Below are 17,864 nucleotides of genomic sequence, written 5' to 3'. Positions count from 1 at the left end.
ATTCATAGACCAAGTAAGGGAAATGAATGTAAAAATGCTATGTCATAAGGAAGTCCAGTAGCCTTAGCCTACAATTTCAGAAATACCTACAACACTCAAGGGCTTGCACTTTCAGATGGCAGCTGTTAAGATTGTTTTCATACTGAATAGGGAATAACAGCACATAGTGTGATTCTTGTCACCATTTTATTGTACATCATCTTCCTTGTTCTGAAATTTCTTGTACTTCTAGGTGATCTAGTTGGTGAGGAAGGAATTCCTTCTATAGTTCGCATGAAGAAACTGCAGCTTTTACTTTCTTCCTTTTCTTCCTTTTTTTTTTCCTTTTTGTTTTTCCTTTTTTTTCCTTTTATTTATTTTTTTTATATATTTATCTCAGCAGTTATGAAAAGCCACTTCAGTTTCTGAGGATTTTGCTGTACTTTGAGTCAAGGAAGACAGGGTTTGGTTCTGTGGGGTTTATGTGTATTTTTTGTTTGGTTGGGTTTTTTTGTTTTGTTTTTGTTTTGTTTTTCTTTCTTTCTTCCTGAACTGTCAAATTCCCACGAAACTCAGAATATTTGAAAATAAGACTACAGAAATCCTAGTTATTTTGTCTGTACATTAATTCTTGTCTTCAGCTTTGGAGACAATGCTGGGCTGCTTAGGGGAAAAGATGTTTTCTAAGTGGTGCTGATGACAAAAACGGTACCTACAACTGCTGGGTGAAAATAGGGCTATGAATAGGTATCCCTGCAGAAAAGATTTTTAAAAAAGGACTTAATGTAACAAATTCTGCTCTTTTCTATACCACATGACTCTCAAGTTATTTACACTGCTTTCTGTGGCATTCCTCCAAGCTTAAACTGATGTATCCTGAGCAGACTTCACCTCACAGTAGTTAGCTGGTTTTCTTGAAATGTTATATTCCAGGGAATGCAGTCAGATGAATACACAATTATTTTTCCAATTATTTTATGCCAGTTTTGGAGAAACAGAAAATCTATGAAGGCTATGGTGTTAGAGTTTTCCAAAAGGGCATGTTAGAAAGACTTTGCACTGTCAGATTTCATATTACATGTCCTTATAACATATTAAACTTGCATTTGCTGAAAAGGAAGGGGTGACAACAGGCCAGAAACTTAATGACAATAACACGTTTCTTGAGATCTCTTCTAACCCCATGCCGTATTACATTTTTCTCAATTAGAAAGTTTTGTTAAAAAAACATAATGAAGAAGTGAGGAAGCAGTGGAGGAAATTATTTTTTAACCACTGAAGTGCTTTTATTGACATGGAAAATTTTTCCATGTACCCATCTAGAGCCAAAGGTTAGTGTAGTAAACAAACACCTCTCTCAAACTCTCACTCATGTGCATGTGTTTGTTGTATGTATAGTCCTAGTCATGACATTTCTTCTGTAATCTAATGAACAGTACTTATTTGTTTGCTCAGAGTGAGAAGCATGTTTACTTTCTAGTTTTATCACACATCCAAAAAAGTTTATAATGCCTGTTCCTATTCTGCGGGTATTAAGATATATTTTATCTCAGGCTTTAAATAAATTGTTTTAATTTTTTTCTTCACTGTTTAACAAAAACTTGAAAATTTCAGTACTTTTCATCTCTTTGTATACTGAAAAGACAAAAAAGATACTTCTTGCTGAAGAACTTTTTTGTCTGTCCTTATTTCAGATCACAAAGTGTATGCTTGCCAAGGCACGTTGCAATTAAATGAGCACAGTGTATTTCTTGAAGGTTACATGTTTATGTACCTTTTCACTGTGTGTTAGTTTCACTTTGAGAACTACTTTATACTTTAAAAGTTCTCCAGAGACTTTTAAATACTATTCCAGTTTCACAGATGGGGAAATTGAAGTCAGAGCTTCTAAAACTATATAAATAACGAGCGGCAGAGCAAGAACTAGAACATACTGGTCTTGGCTGCCAGACTTCTCCTCAAACTAGAAAGAATGATGCAAGAAGTAAGTTGAAAATAATAAGCCATAGCAAAAAGGTAGAAAATTATCTGAATGAGATGAGTAGTTGCACTATTGACTGGCTAGTTTATATTGTATGTGCACAGCCAGAAACCAGCGTGTTCACTGAATGAGTTTATCAAACAGACAGAACAATCCATTGTGATATGTCTTGACTGTTAGCAGTGCTGGCAGCTCAGCTGAACCTTACAGGGTAATTAGCTAAGGATAAATTAATCTGTTCTCAAATGTGGCCTGCTGACCATTCTCAGGTTGTGAGACGTGTTTAAAAGCTTTTTTATTTTTTTTTTTCCTGTTCACTTTAGTCTTCCTTGGAACTTGAGTATATAGTTGCATCTGCAGCTAGGAAATACTACATTTTTATATAATTGTTCTGAGTGAAAAAGCTGCATGTGTTGGATTAATGTCAGTTAATTTTCCAGATAATACTGTATCTTTAGATTCTTTGTGCAAATGTTCTGCAGGAAGTATCACACAGCCAATCTCAAGGAAGACAAATATTTAGTTTTTGCAATAGTGTCCTTAAATGACTATATATAACTTAGGCAAAACATATTTGGCACAAATAATTTTTTTAATTTTACTTTAGCTAACAGAGATTAGGTTTGTTCACAGCAGTTCTTAAAACTTGGGATCTTGGTTCTCTAAAGCTACCCTGGAATATGCCTAGTTTCTGGCATAAATTACTGTTTCAAAGCTTCTGCTTTAATGGTAGCTATTGCTAAATAATCTTTGTGTCTTACCGCTTTGTCATACTAAAGCTGGCAGGCTAAAAATATAACTGATATTTTAATTTTCTTTAAAGAATTTTTTAAAAGGAAAGAAAAAAATCTGAGGACTGCATTCAGGATACTTGTTTAAAAATGAAATAACTTTCTGCCAATCCAAACCAGAAACATGGCTATTGTGCACAAAGAACTAATATAACAGGCACTCTCTTTCACCACATACACCTTCATTAAAAATTAAGGTTTATTTGAACTGCTAAACATTTGAGTTGATTTCCACACCCCTCCCCGCACCCCTCCTCCCCCCATGAATTCTATTGTGCATCACAGAAAAACCTGATTTTCAAGTAAGCTCTCCTTCACACTCCATTTTACAGCCATTGGTGACAGGAGCAATTCACACCATGGAGAGAGTATGCTAATTGCTTGCACCTACACAGACTGTTGCTGGGCGTCTCTTTGAAGTTAAACATGGCAGCAATTATTTCTGCCTAAGATTAGCGAGTTATAAAAGCAGCTCTCCATTACCTCACAAAACATGCTGTCAGCTGCGGTATAAGCACAGATCCCTCTGCTTATCTGCAGGGCTGAGGACTCGTGCAGCTGTGAAGTGTCTTTTTCTGGCCCTGCGCTGCCTGTGGATTCACTACCGAGCAAAATAAATGCAAATAACTATAATTTTCCCCTCCATTTCTAGGATTCCTGGATGTTAGGTTTTAAGCTTAACCTTAGGCTTGCCTTTGTGTTCATTAATTTTTATTCATGTTATCTCTGTATAGATTTTGGCATGGACATGCTGCTGTTGGAGACCAGAAAGCTGATTCTCCTCAGCCATATTCCTCACACAAAGATGTGAAACTTTGTAAATCTGGTCTTGGATATTCATGCACATTTTCACCAAGTGTTGTGAGATGGCAGCTCCACACAATTGCTACCTATGGGCTTCTTTATTTAAAAGAAAACACGCAGTACGCATAAGCTGCTGGAGATGCACTGCTCTGTATCTGATTGATGGTGGACGTAGCTTTGGGTAGAGGACACTGGCTTTTCCTGTAGCCTTTCATAGCTCGGGATGAAACTTATTTGGAATTGAGGCCAAACTCAGGAGGAGAGTGCCAGGGCCTGGCCTCACACTGGAGTGCTTATCTCACCTGCATGCCCAGCACCAGCCCACACATGCTGTTGAACAGAGAGGAAACAGAACTAAAAGAACTGTAAACAGATTCTCTCACCGTGCCTGGCAGGTCAAGTCCTTTCCTCCTGACTGGTTCCAGCCTGGCAACTCAGGTGCTGTCTGGGCTGTGGCTGATTCAGTGCTGTTGCAGCCAGGCACCCCTGGTCGTCTCCTCTCCCCTTTGAGGTACCTGGCTGTATAACTGTTTTGCCTCTTTCCCATGACTTGGCAAGCTTTGCTGTTCCCAAGGCCTCACTCTTCACTTGGTCATTTCCTCACAACACTCACCTCCACCTGCCACTGCCTTCCAGAAGGTTCCTCTGGGGAAGGGTCAGCCCCCCACTCTGCCAGGAACCCGCTGTCCTTCCCAGCAAGGACAAACAGGGCTCATGGCCTCCCCTGCTACCAGGCTGCACCCCTGGATAGGAGCAAAGCAGGCTGCATGCAATAAACAACAAACAAACAAAATAAAACAGATACGGCCTTTCACAACCGGTAACTCTTCTGGAAATTGCAGCACTGAGGGAGGAGTAGCAATGCTGAGGTGACAGAGGTGCCAGGCAGGGAAAAACATCCCCAGACCTCACCTGCTGGCCCCACTGCCATGGCAGGGGGTAGTGGCTCCATGGCTGTGGGGAGGAAGGCATGTCTGGGCACTGAGATGTCCACCTCTAGGAGGGTCACAGTCATTTCAGCCACCTTTGGTGGCAGCTGCCTGGCAAATCTGTCAGAGCATCTTCATGAGATTTGCAAACCCCCCCCCACATCTCGGGTGAGGTGACCCTGCTGACAGGAGGTCTGAGCACCCCTGCTGCCACCAGCAGCCGCTCCACACAGCCTGAGCCCTCAGGCAGAGGAAGAGCCTGACATACCTTCTGGTGGAGAGGGGAGGTTTGAGAGAGGTCTTGCACATGCTCATTTGGCTTAAAAAAAAAAAAATAATAAAAAAAATTCACTATTTACAAGGAGTTGTTTGCTCCTTTGGGAGCTTTCTGAGGTTGCAGCTCAAGTCCTGAGATGTGTAGCTGCTTTGCTGTAAGACAGATGTTGCAATAGTTTCCTGTTCCCGAGCAGTGTGCAGAAATCAGACGTCATGTTTTCATGAAAACTGAAGATTAAATGAAAACTGGTTTGTACTAGCGAGTTTCAGGCTTGGCAGTTTAGCTTGCCACTGGTGGTGTGTGTGTCTGCCTGCATGATCACTCAGTATCCGCTTCAAATTCTTCACCCTTTTAATAGCAGTTTGCCAGAGTCCATTAACAGGCTCCTAGTAAGGCACATGGTGAGGCTGTTGTCAGCCACGAGACTGGTTTTCTCTGAAATTTTTAAGTTTGTTCTGACAGCCTGGTTTGATTAATGACAGCCCAGTGTCACAGAACACAGCAGGACCAGAAAAGGCAACGTGCTCCTTTGGCTCAGACTTCACTGATGAACCAGGAAAAGCTGCAGTGAATGTAATTCATCTTTTACATGGGGCTTGTGATCGAAACTGTTTTGGTGCATATTTACTGAGAGCAGCAGATCAAGCAGTTAATAAAACCTTCACATCAGAGGAGACATGGGGAGACAAAACAAAACAAGAGTACAACCTTGGGTTTCATAGCCTGTGCAGCCAGTGCCAAGCTACTTTCATATATCACTCAAGATAAGTGAACTGACATGTTAAGCATAATCAACAAGGAAAACTAGGTCATAGGAGATTTATAGTTAGGATATGCTACTACAAGGCTTCTGAGATATTAAAAAAAAAAAAAAAAAAAAAAAAAAAGAGAGAGATGTAAAGATAAAATGTACTTAGATATTTTGTTCATTTAGGAGTATTTATGTGTTTGGGAAATAAAATCATCCTAGGGCCAGGGAATAACAGGCTAATAGGATAAAATAATAATTCAGTCCAGGAGGGAGCTTCCGACATCTCCGGTCCAAGGTGCTGCTCACATATGTAGTGAGACCAGGTTGCTCAGGCTTCACTAGTCCTTTGAGGAGAAAGGAAGCCTGCACGATTGTCCTGGACAGTCTGTGCTATTGCTTGCCTGGCCTGCTAGTGGAAGGGCATTCTCACAGCCAGTCTTCACCTTTCTTGTTTCTCACCCTCCCACCATGCCCCACTAAGACCTGGGGCTTTTCAGTCTAGAAAGGAGAAGAGTGAGGGGGGATCCAATTAATGTCTATAAAGACATGAGGGCTTCAAGAAGGCAGGGACAAGCTCTTTTCACTTGTGCCCTGTGATAGGATGATGGGCAATGGATTCAGACTGAAGCACAGGAAGTTTCACCTCAACATGAGGAAGAACTTTATTCACTGTGAGGGTTATCAAGCACTGGAACAGGCTGCCCAGAGAGGTTGTGGAGTCTCCTTCTCTGGAGACTTTCAAGATCTGTCTGGATGCCCTTCTGAGTGATCTGCGCTAGTTGTGTGTGATTGATTTTTTGGTCCTGCTCTAGCAGGGGGGTTGGACTCAATCATGTTCAGAAGGTCCCTTCCAACCCCTAATGGTCTGTGTTTCTATGATTATGTGATCTCTCCATTAGCCCCTCACAGACACCAAAGGTGGCTGTTGGGTGCCCTCTGAGCTAGCCTTTCTCCAGGCTGAAAAGGCTGTGGTCCCTCAGCCTCCATTCACAGGACTAGTACTCCAGTACCAACCATCTCAGAAGTCCTCTGCCGAACTTGCTGCAGTTTATATCTTTCCCATACCAGAGGCTCAAAATGGAACACAGTATCTCAGTGTAGTCTAATGAGGGCTGAATAGACGAGGAGTCTCCTCTATTAAATGCCTGAGTTCCTGTCCATACAGCCCAAGGCACAGGTGGCCCCTTGCAGGCTCATGCTCAGCTTGCTGTCCACCTAGACCCCCAGGAACTTTTTCATCAAAGCTGTTTCCCAGCCTGGCAGTCTCCAGTTGGTATCAGAGCAAGTGGCTTTTCAATCCCAGATTAGGACTTTGCATCTCTTCTTGTTGAATTTTATGAAGTTCCTGTCTGTCCATTCCTCCAGCTTGTTTAGATCTCTGCAGCTGTCAGTTCTGCCTTTAAGCATACTGATTGGTGATCTCAATTTGGTGTCATCTAGTCCTAAGTTATAACAAACCATATAAATTTTGAACTGTCCTTTTATTTTTATTTTTGAAAACATTCCTGAGCAAAACAAGCTTCAGAGAGGACTTCTGCAGAAATTTTGACTTGTCTGGTAGTGGGACAAACCAAGACTTTTTTTTAGGGCTAGTGAAAAGCTAAGGAGATTAAACTTCCCTTGATGTAAGAGGATTTTAGTGACATTTAATAAAATTTGTCACTTAAAGAGTGTATTTGCCTCCTTGGAATTGAACTTTAATTCACAAAAACTCAGCCACCATTTTGGATTCTATTTCCATGCTTCCTTAAGCTTAAAATAACTCTTTGTGCTACAATAAGACAAACACATCAATGTCATCTCCGCTCAAAATGTTTTTGAATTGAGAAAAATTGGAATAACTGACCTGGAAAATAATAAATAGGATTCCATTTCTTAGCCTACGTTAGGTTAAGTTGCTTGGAAATGAGAGACGGAGTATACTTTCCAATAGTTGCATTTTTACTTTTATTTTGGAGATGTTGCTATAGCTTAATGTGATAAGTTGTTAAATATGTATAGCCCCTGTGATCTGCACAGTGGCATCAGACTGTAAATGTGCTCAGACACTGAAGAAGTATCAAAATAATTAAAGAACAAAGAAAAACATTTATGTATCAAGTTGCCTTTAATTTAATAAACCAGTTTGGATAATTTTCTTCACTTGTTGGCAGACAAAAATGTGATCTGTACTGTCTGCAAAATCAGATAAAAAGAAGGCTCCAGGCAAGTCTGGGAGATGTTACAGCACAGGGAGGGAGCAGTTGACTTTTCAGACAAATACAAGTCACAGCTAAACCATACAGAGTTCACAGATCTCATCCAGGGTTGAGTTACACTAGTAACTACCAGTGCTGCTGGCAGTGTAACTGAAAAAAGAACCTTTAAAATATTGGCTGAACCCCTCCATAGAACAGGTATTTCCAGACACAGAAGTATGTAGAATTGGTCGAACTAGTTTAGCTGTAATGTCTAACTTAGGAAAAAGCAAAACAATGTGTTTTTTTTTACTTTCTTCTCCCTTGTTATGTTCCCCACTTTCTTTTCTCAGCAAGCTGCTTTTAATTTCTTAGTGGTTTTAGATTAAAATTGTTCAAAGTAAAAGAGGACAAAGTACCACCTAAACAAAAGCTGTCCTGCTAGGCATGGTTTCCATTAATTCCACTGGTAGCCAAATATTGGCTGTGTTTTGGTAAGAGCCTGAAGAAGCCAGGGAATCATTGTGGAAATTATTTCAGCAGCTTCTAGGTTTGAGTTATGCCTTTGAAGGCATAATAAACTTTCAGTCACTCCAAGTGGATGCTTGCATCAGGAATCCCTAATGTCATGATCCCTAATGTCAAGACAAGATCTTCTGTATATCTGTCTCCACTAGGATTATTTTAAAATAAAAGGCTTTTTAAAAATATTACAGTAAATGTTATTTATATTATAGTAAATAAAAGGCTTTGACTGCATGTTAACTTTCCATTTTATCTCCCTCATAGCCCTCTTTGCTAAATATTCTTCTTCCATGGTGGTATCTTCTGTGTTTTAAATATTATATTATATGAATGGAAATCTAAATAATGTTCTTATAATGAAAAACATCTTTGGCAAATTATTTTTAATGGAGACTGTTGCAAAATTGCATTGTATCTTTGAGCATCCTTTATCACTTTGTTAAATCTACCTGAAGTGCACTAATTCACCCATGTGGAAAAAAAGCCACCTCTTACCCTGGGATCTAAAACCATCTTTTCCTAAACTTGCACCAGGCAAAAAGATGCCAGTGCTTAAAAGTGTTAACATTGCTAGAAGATGTAGATTCAATGGTACAGGTATTTATTGCATATTATATTGTGTTTTACTTTGATAGCCAATCTAAAGAAATATTTCTCCAGTGTGAAGCTGCTTACTGTATGGACCTGTATACTCTGCCTGAAATATTATATGGATTTTTTTTGTGCAGGTCATTAAATAATACTAGATCTCCTTGTCCTGTATCTTTTTTTTTTTTTTTTTGTTATTAAAGCTAATAGTATTTGTCTCCTGCTGCCACCCTAACTTTGGAATATGAGCACAGGATTCTTCTCCGTCAACTTGAGCCACATGAGCAGTTGCTATGTGGTTTAAAAATCAAATATCTTTCTAATCAGCAAAGGCAGTTCCCAGACATGGAAAGCAGAATAAGATGGGCAGACCTCTGGTTCCATCTGTATCTTTCCATTGACTGGACATAAAGCCTACACAGATCCTGTGATCAGACAGCTAAAATTAGGCGAGATTGTATTGATAAGTTTCTTAGTGAATTCATTTTTAATCTAAAAAAACCCAAACATATTCAGATTTCCTGTTTTCTAAAAATTCATAAACCTTGTTTTATATAATTTTGTGTATTTGTTTATTTATTTATTTATTATTTGCCTACTCAATGAAGTTCAACTTAATTCCTAAAACTCATCTGTATCGATCCGGGAGGTGTCTGATAGGTTTTCTCATTTTACACCCTGACTCCAATGCCTGTGGCTTGAATTTTAGCTCATATTTATGCCATGTGTGTATTCATTGACACATCTGGATTGTGCAATTTTAAAAACACTTGTGTGTGATGGAAGTTGGCCAGTGCAGGCAAAAAAGTTGTATTTTTCTGAAAGTAATACTAAATGACCATTTATTAAGCATTATAGGATATTATGCACTAGGTCATCTTTCAGATCAACAAAATAATGAAAGTCTTTTTTATTTTTGGACATTTAAGATTTTTTTTTTGTTGATTTTCAGCACTGTAAGATATGTGTATGTAAATCCTGGTATCCTGGCTTCATTCTATCTGCTAAAGCGGCCTACTGGCTCTATTAGCATGTTTCAGTTGCTCTTGTGTAGCATCCATGACACTGAGATTATGCAACAGCTGACTGCAAACAGTGAAGAGACATTTAATTATTGCAGGTGTTATGAGGATGGATGGCCATTTTTATGGTTCTGTCTTTACTGCAGCCTTTTACCTTAAAATGTTTGGTGTCACTGTAGCCACCATGCCCTGAGGTCTAGGGCAGACTTCAAATTACCTTTCCTGAATACTGATCAAAAAGATAATTGCTGTGAAAATGTACAGACATTATAATCACAAAACCTGATACCTGATTTTCCTCCCAACTTTCCTTCCGTAAGTTTCTCCAAGTACATACTCCCAAACTTACATTTCTCCCCTCGTTTACTGTGACACACCCTGCCATGCCAGCAGAGGTTTAAATTTCATGAAACTTCATCATTTTCTGTCCCATTCCCAGCTACTAGTTTCTATTCTTGCACTGTTCTGTCTGGTATTAAGTAATATAGAACACATACCTCATCCTCAACAAAAAGGTGGCAACTCTGATTTTTGTATCTAGAGGAGGATTATATCAGAATCTAGGTTCAGCTCTGGCCTCATGCAAGGACTTTAATCTCTCACAGAGAAACTCTGCACTGCACAGTGTCACATCAGAGTAGCAGGAACTGGTAAAAGGATCACACAAACCAGGTCAAACCAGCTGGCAATGCACAGGGATGATGAGAAGGCCAAGGATAACAGTACGAGATCAGGTGCCACAATAAAGGTCTGTGTCTTCCTGACAGTTTGGTCAATGTCAACATCTATAAAGGTTTGTCATACATTTCCAGTCAAGAGAAGGAGTTTTCTTGCAAGCGAACTTGCAGCCTGGTAACAACCTTGTAACCCAGAGGTTTCTTCCACAGTTGGTACCAGAAAGACCAAGCAGATACAGCTCTGTTGAGAGCAGCCATTTGACAGAGGCACCATCAGATAATTGCTGTCTAAAAGTGTAACAGCTGTCAGTTGTTTAGGAAAGAACAGATCCCCATGGTAAGCATTTAGCAGAACATGGTCACAACAGATTTTTAGGGTTTGACTAAAACAAAATACAGCCTGAGGGTCAGCTTTAGCCTTTTGTTTGGTTGTTTCCAGCCGGGCATCATTCAGCAAGAAGAGGAGGGAAACAGCTTTTGAGGCAGGTAGCATGGCTTCCCATATCTACCTGTTTCCAACCACCTATAGAGAGAGAAGCACCCATTGCTCCTGTGTTTCCCAGCTAAACTGACCCGGGTGATGTGTTGGTCCACAGCAGGAATTCAGACAGCTTTGGCTCTTGAGGTACCCTGCTCTAGACCATACCTTTCTTTAATCTCTTGATTTGGCAGGCAGGCTGGTTCACCATCTACTGCAGAAAAGTGTGGAATAATATAAGGTTTTACTGTTCTAGAAATCCTGAGATAAGCTCCTTGTTCTACTGACCAAAGGAAGGTCAATGAGTATATGGGGCATGACACCAACATACTTATATGTGGTTCAGTTGCTGCCTGTTGAATTGCTACATACAGACTAACTAGCAGTAATTTTAACTAAGATTAGTTTCCATTGAAGATACAGCCCAAACAACTATTTGAAAAGTTTCAGATGGAAAATGGTACAAATTGTTTGTCCAACCCTGAAAATCCATGGGAATAGATAAAGAAACACAAACTATATTGTGTGTTGAAGGCACAAGCGTATCTGTGTGCACCATTCACACCACCAAGAGCATGACATTTAAGACTAAGCAAAGCCATCAGTTATGTAATTAGTTAGCAGAGGCAAACATCCTGCCTGGAAAAACAAGAACAAAAGCTGATTTGTTATATATTTGCCATTCTCTTTAAGCCAATATGCTGCTCCAAATACAGCACTGCTGTACCAGTGTTCATGTTCCTGCCTCACTAACAAAGCTGAAGTCGTGCTGCAGAACAATTCTCTTGTAGTGACATCAGATACAAATGGCCTCAGAAGTAGCATAATAGTTTGAAGAAAGTCCCAGTTACTAAAATTAGCTGTATAAATGCATTTATCATGAGAGATTACCATGTCAGCAATGTCATGCTGCTCCCTGGGAGACTTACATAATAGTTTTTTTCTATCACTAATAATTCTGATTTCGGGATTCTCTGATCATCTGGGTATAACACAAAACTTAAGCCTGCATTCAGGCAGAATTAACTGGATATAGAGACAGAAAGTTCCAATTACTTACATTAGCTGTATGACTACATTTATTACAAGAGATTACTGGGTCAGTGAAGCTGTTCTGGTCCCCACGGGACTTACCCAATAGGTTTCTCTGTCACTAATAATTACAATTTTGTGATCCTGTGATCAGCTGAGTGTGACACAAAACTTATGCACGTATTCAGATGGAACTAGCTGTAGAGAAGGCATTTCACTTTTGGCTCTACAGAAATAATAGTGTTTATGCACTTTCACATATAAACACTGCTGCTAAGACTACCTTACTTCAAACAAACTTATCCTCATTAGATCCAGTGTTCTATTTAGATATGAAAACACAATAGGCAGTGCATATTTGGGCAATTATTGCATGCATCAAATGATGTTTAACCACCCATCAAGTGCAATAATCCCCTAGAAATGCACCAGCTGAAATACTGCATTGCTTTTATAGACCTGAACTCACAAAGAAATAGAGGGAAAACAGTCTAAATGGGCACTGGCCTAAATAGGGATCTGCCACAGCCAAGCACAAGTCTTTGTTTATGTCAAGTATTCTGGAGCCATTACACAATCTGCTGAAGTGTTCAAGGTATTCTCAGTAATCTCCCTAGTCAGGGCTAGTACAGCAGGATACGAATATGGCACAATGTGTTAGGATTTCAGCATCTAATTAAAAATATGTCTGGTCTGTATTTGTATGGATTCCATGACCACCTGGAAAGATCTGTGATAGAAAGCTACAGTTCCTAGTGTCTGGGAGAGGTAGTCTGGTTGAAATGTGGAGATAAGCATGACATTATTATAGCTATCTTTATTTTCTTAAAGCCAAAGTTATGTCATGAATTCAAATCAGCACAAGAGATGAGAGGAATTATTGTCCTCAAATATTCATGTGGACTTGACCTTGAACTTCATAATTTCTTGTACTGACACAGAGAGAGGAGTCAACATAATTCGGAGCTAAAATCAATTGAACAACTCATAAATCAAGCAGTTCTCAAGCTACCAGTGAATATGCATTTTTTCCCTTTTTCTTTGTGTTGTATTCATTTGTATTAGCAATTAACTGAAACTTTTCCAAAGATACAGTCTTATGTTTAAAAAGACACATTATACAAGCAGAACTAGATAAATGTGGGCTAGAGTTATCATACTGATAAGATATGTGTATGTGGGCATATTGATAACCTTTAATGAATTACATACATGCACACATGTAGATACTACTGTGTTGTATCTGTTTCCTTGTACGAGGGCCTTCATTAGGTCTTCAGGAGGCTGATGCATACACAGGCAGGCCAAAATTAAGATAAAATCAGAGATAAGGATTATTCCATTGCTACTTTTCTTAGTGTCAGTCTTGTCTGTTTGAGAGACCAAAAGGAAACAAACTTTGTTGGATGTACTTTTTGAGCCTCTCAGTAGAAATATTCCTTTACCCCACTAGTGGTGAATTATTAGTGTCATTTTTTATTATTATTTTTTTAAAAAAACACTTCAAATTTGATTGTCTGGACTAATAAACTTTAACGTTAACTATGATCGCATAGACTGCAGACCAATTAATTAACACTGACTAGTCTGTCAGTACCAGCTATCTCTTTTAGTTGCAACCTCTACTATACATTTGGCAGAGTTTTATGAGCATAAAACTCCAGAAGGATCTCAGGATTAGAACTTGATTTATTCCAGGCTTACTTTTTCCCAGTAAAATGTACATTCAAAGAGATATACCCTTTGTTTTTCTCCTCAGGTTGTCCATCAAGAGTCGGGCTTCATCTACTTTTCTCACCAAATTGCTTTCAAGTGAGACGATGCTGCACTCTTTGCTAGATTCCTACCCAAGTAATGTAAACAAGTTATGGGGTAGTGCTGTAACAGAGAGTCAAGATAAATGGATGAGTAATGGAGAGGAGAATTATAAGGGTTAAAAAGCTGGTTTCAGTATAGTATTGTAAACCCACACACCCTGCCATTTTCAGAATTGCTTTGGTTGGAATGGACCTTCAAAGGTTGCCTAATCCAACCCTGCAACATGAACAAAAAGCAGATTAACCACATAATAGTATATTTTCCTAGATAACAGGCATGCTATCAAAGATGGGTTTTTAAAGACATTTTTTGAGGAGTAACACCTCACTGTGTACATTAACAGTACAGAAAATAAATATTAGAGATGTTTAGAAAGTAACAAGTACCAGTTAATGGTACAAACCTCAGATTGTCTTCTGTTTCTAAGAGAATTGTCCTGCTTCTGGTTGTCTGTCTGTTGTATGATAGCCTTTTATCTTTGATTACTAACCATCCAAAAAAAGTAAGTGAGCCCTTCTGGCAAGAAGAGCACTCAAAAGCACACAAGCAAGAAAGTAAAATATTCTTTTATAGTGTAATTTAAGTCTGAGTTTAGAGAAAGAGCACAGGGCTTGTAAACCCCACAGAAACCGTCACACAGTACTTGTTTTTTCCATTATTTCCCCGCTCAGTGGAAAAACGGGACACTTGCTTAAAATCCTCAAGAGTTCTTCTCTCACCACTTCCATGGTGACTCACACACATTTTGCTATCTAATTACAGCTCTGCAAAGATTCCCAGTGGCAGCTGGTCCCATTTTCCCTATTCACATGAGCCTTTTTTTTTGAGAGCCCAAGAGTAACACTGGATATAACTCTCAGATCAGTAGATCATTTCTGATCTGAAATATACTAACAAAACTGAGATTAGAATTTGGGACTATGTAATAGCAACGTCTCTACAGTGGTGTAAAATTAATGTGAGGAGAATTGAGCTCATTGATTTCAACAGAGCTTCTCACTAGAGTAAAGCCATCAGGATTGACCCTGGGCATCTTGTGACACAATGTTCCAGGAAGCAGCCTTTGTTTGCACACACTGTGGCTCTTATTTATTAATATGCCAGGCCAAGAATGCCTATTGTCCCTTTTCATATTAGAATGTTGTCACATGAGCAGTTCAAGTGACACCAAGGATTGCAAGGCGAAGACAAGTGGTTTTCTCTAATTCCAACTGGAAATGCTGTATATTTGAATACATTAATGCTCAACAAATATCCCTTCAGATTAAATGACACACAGATTTATTTATTTTTTTAATTAAAAACTGGCCAAACCACTATGCCTAACAAAAAATAAGTTTATCCATCTAAACAAAGGAAGGCTTTATTATGAAAGTGCAGGTACAGTATATGTATTTTTTTTAAAGTTGTAACCGAATGATCTGAATATCTGAATTAGGTTACAGGTTATTTATTGTGATAAAATTTCAAAAGTACCCACTTTATTTCTGTACCACTTGGAAATTTTAAGTGCAGAAGTATAATTCTTCACAGAGTTTTGTTTTGCTATTTGAAAGCCTCATCTTTTTTGGTCCCTTCTCACTAGTATAGCCTAGTCTTACAATATAAACAGCCTATAAAAGATTTAACCTTATTTACATGAGCCCTATTATGTATAATCTCATCAGATTTTTTTTCTCTCTGTAAACCCAGAACAACCCTTTCTTTATTGCCTTACAATTGCTGCTTTCTCCCCATATTTTAAGTGAATCAGTTTTGCATAACTGAATCTACTATTGCATTCTAGAGAATTGTTGAGGACTCTTGTAAATGGTATCAGGCTAACTTGAAATTAATACAGATAAGCCTTCATCTAGTGGTATAGTGCAAGGAGTAACCTGGCTCCTATATATTTCATGATGGAATAAATTAAGGAGGCAATGAAATACAGAAGAATTTCTATCTGAATTGCATTTGAAACTATCTAAACCAGTTGCATGTAGACAGTACTGGGGAGGTACTCTGTCCTGAGAAAGATAAGATTAAGTACATAAAATGTACTTTCAGAAGCACAAAACTACATTCTGCTTTGCAGGATATATTAATCACAGAGATTCCAATCACCAGACTCTCCTCAGACACAGATTTCAATAGGAGTTATACACTAAAATATCAATTTATTTTTTCTAGTCCTTGAAATCCTGAACTATATCTACTATATGAAAGTATCAAAGTAGTAACATCTAAAGTATCAAAAAAAGTATCTTAGATTTTAAAAATGAAATAGAATAGCTATGTCCAACATTATGATGCCACTGAGAACTTTGAAATTTCTTCCACTTGCTTTTTCAGTCTAGTGTCCTGTGTTTCTGGCAGGAATGTGCAAAACTCTCCAAACATGCAATGTCACCAGATTCTTGGTCCTAATCTCAGTAAGGAAGTGAGAGAGAGGACAGTCTTTTTCAATTACTACTCCTTTAATGCAGGTTAGAGCAAATTAATTTAGCTGCTGAAATGTAGCTCAGCAATAAGAATAATATATTCTTTATATAAATATATATTATTGCGTGGGTTGAAGTACCCTCTTACTTTTGAGAGCTGAGAGCTTTCCTCAGTATTTCTCAAAGCTGAATTTAAGCAATATTCCACTCAGCTGATTGGCTTCTTTGAACCCCATTCTAAGGTGAAGGCTGCTTCCTGTGTCTGTCACAGACGTTTATATATCTAATTTGTTTAGATACAGGATCCCCAAATGTTGAACATGCCATTGCCCAGGAGGTTCAAGATGTATCTGCCTCCCATTGACCTTAAAGCATTTTAAAATCTGACTGGATTCAGACATCTAAAAATCTTTACAAGTTGGTCCTTACATTCCGTAGTTACATAACATACTTCTGAACATGGTATTTCTAGCCTTGCTGTACCATTTAGATAATATTGTGTAACATATGGATCCAGAAAAGACCTCTCAAATGCCAAAGACATTTAGCATTAACCTGATTTTAAAAACTTAGGACAATGCTCTCCTTTTCCCTCTCATGACCTGGGGCTCTAGGGAGACAGAGAAAGGCAAGGCACAGAGCCAGGAAATAGCTTATCTAAGTACTCTGGGTCTTTCATAAACCAACAGTATTACCATTGAAGAATGAAGGCAAGAGAAGAATAATGCCAGCATCACTAAATTGCAGTCATTGTGCATCCTCCTTGTAGAGGAAGGTAGTGTTACTGCATGGCAAATAATGCAGCTTAGAAGAAATATAAAACAGAATTACAGCTTCTAGCAGGAATGCTCTTGAAAGATACATCTCTCTGGATAAAAGAAAACTGCATAGTTTCACTACACATGTGAAGAACTTGCTTCTAAGTCTGCCCATGATTCTGCTAAAGTGAACAGGATATTTATCATTGCCTTCTCAGAAATTCAGCACAAGTGCATGATTTTTTTCTCATTACTAAGTACTTGCCAACTTATCTCTTAGAAGCTGCTACTCTCAAAAAACATACAGCAGTGGAATAAAATTCCTAAGATTTCTGTTTCACAAGCAAATGCCATATTTTATAATAGTTATGCAACAGGCACATCTCTGCTGTAGAGCCGTGTTCTTTTAGATTCTCATCACGTGCTGTTGAAGTCTTTGTGAGCTTTGCCACTGACTGAATGGGCTCTGGATCATGTCTTTACTGCTAAAATCATTCTGCAGTTAAAGACAGGAGAGCTGGCAAGGAAGAACAGTGGCACCCAGTGGTGATTTGCATTTTTATTTGCAAAATATGTTATCTTGAAAGACTTTTTCCTTAGGTTTTGAGCAGGTCCCTCTGTATAATATATAGCCTAGTTGACACAAAGAGCATACAGACATCTGTGTATCTATTATACAACAGTATACGTACACAGACAATGTAATTACAAAATAAAAGATAACATTTATAGTTATAATGTAATGATAATGTTGGTTTAAAAGGAGACAAACAAAATTAATTGCACTTAAAAAAAATCACTTCATGTCAAGTGCTTAGGGTGACTCTACTTGATTAATGGTAATGCCATTTCTGCAG

The sequence above is a fragment of the Apus apus genome, chromosome Z (assembly GCF_020740795.1).
Source record: "Apus apus isolate bApuApu2 chromosome Z, bApuApu2.pri.cur, whole genome shotgun sequence".
NCBI classification, from domain to species: Eukaryota; Metazoa; Chordata; class Aves; order Apodiformes; family Apodidae; genus Apus; species Apus apus.
This window is presented reverse-complemented; position numbering follows the sequence as displayed.